The sequence below is a fragment of the Stegastes partitus genome, unplaced genomic scaffold (assembly GCF_000690725.1).
Source record: "Stegastes partitus isolate 25-593 unplaced genomic scaffold, Stegastes_partitus-1.0.2 Scaffold488, whole genome shotgun sequence".
NCBI lineage: Eukaryota > Metazoa > Chordata > Actinopteri > Pomacentridae > Stegastes > Stegastes partitus.
In genome coordinates, this window is record NW_007578219.1 from 268,904 (window position 1) to 270,737 (window position 1,834).

The window sequence follows — 1,834 nt, forward strand, 5'->3', positions numbered from 1 at the left end:
AAACTGTATATTTTTTTCATGAATTGTTGACTGTTGTCAACTTGAACAAAACAAGGAAAATCTGTAAATTACCACCTAAAAACTTATTTACTACTTTTCATTCCTTAATAAATACAACTTTTATTTACAATAACAGCAAATATCTCCAAATTAATAGCATTTTGCTGATTTAAATACAGTAAATGCAATTTAAAAAAAAAAAAACTATTTGTAAAAACACAATTTTTTTTTTCAGACATGCAACATTTAAATTAATTAAATTCATATTTTCTTTTCTGTGATTGCTCGAGATAATATCTGTAATTTACCAAACAGGGGAAATCTGTAAAAATAAAAGTTAAATGATTATTTAACATATTTCAGAAGTTAATACACATATTTCTTTCAAATCATACCAAATATATTTTTAAACATAATTATATTTTATTTGCTGATTTGAATACAACACAATTACAGTAAAGTCCCACACTAGAAAAGACCAAATTACATATTTGTAAAATAAATAATATTTTTGATTTGGCCTGTATTTTCACAGTCAGCATGTATAGTAATACTTTTTTTTAAAGACTTGTAATTTGTGTAATTTCATGGCTCCATATTATTGTATTTTATTTAGAGTTTAGGTTTTTTTTCCAATTCAAAGTAAATTAATATATTTTTTCTGCTATTTTACAGTTTTTACCTGTAATTGAACTAAATGGGAAAATCCGTAAAAAAAAAACTTCAAAGTATTCAAAAAACAGAGACTGTTTAAAGAGTGGATTTGTTAGCATGGCCGGAAGTAGCTAGCCTGAAGCAGGAACTTTATCTGCAGAAACCGTCCCTGAACGAGGTTCTACGGCGGCGGTTCTCGTCGTCGGGAGGTTCGGATCACCTCGACGAGCTCCTGCGGTTGAAGCGGCTCTTTGTTGTTGCTTCTCGGAGCAGAGGAAGGAGCTGAAAGCAGCCTGTTGTGTGTCCGTGTTGTGTTTTCCCCCGTGGCGGTGAACAGCGAGTTAGTCAGGCAGCGTCGTCTAATAGCCAGCTGACAGGCCGAGAGCAGCTCCAACCAGCTGCTGCTCCACTTTGAATGCCCAGCAGGGAGCCGCAGACACGTTGCCGTCTGAAAACACCCGCTTTCAGGTTTTAGGGATCGTCCTGTTGTTTACACCTCCGACTCCGTAACAAGGGTTTGAAGGGGTTCGGACCGGCGCCTAAACGTTTCGGGTCGAGAGATTCGTCCCCAAAAAACAAACAGCGGGATGAAAGTGAGCTGCCAATTAAAGTGAAATTCTCCCCAAATCTTTTCCGGAACAAACAACAGCCGTTTGTGAGTTTGGCCAAACGAGAAAAGAATCACGACAACCCCAAACATTCTCCGGTTCAAACTTCTCAAATGGGAAAAGTTCTGAGTTTCTTATTTACAGTCCTAAAGTAAATGCATTTTAACTTGAAGGCAGCAGTGTCCTGCTCAGCCAACCCTTCAGCCAATCAGCTGTTAACCTTTGCATAGCGTCATCGACAAACTCCACAAACATCGACCCTTCACTCTACGTACACAGACAGCGATGCAAACAAACGCCAACGCAGAACCACTAATCCATCTTTTGTAGAAACGACATCTCTTGAAGCTGCTCTTGCTAATTAATATGAATGAATAATGTATCAAGTGACTAATGAATAATGTAGAATAAGTCATTCTTCTGACAAACCCACAGAGGATTGTCCTGGAGTTTCTTCACTCTGTGCAGAAAGTTAGTTTTGGTTCTCTCACACTCTAAGATAAACATTTGTAAAATAACAGAACAAGTTCTGGCAGCTCAAAACCAAAACAGACATTTTCTGTTTAATAAAT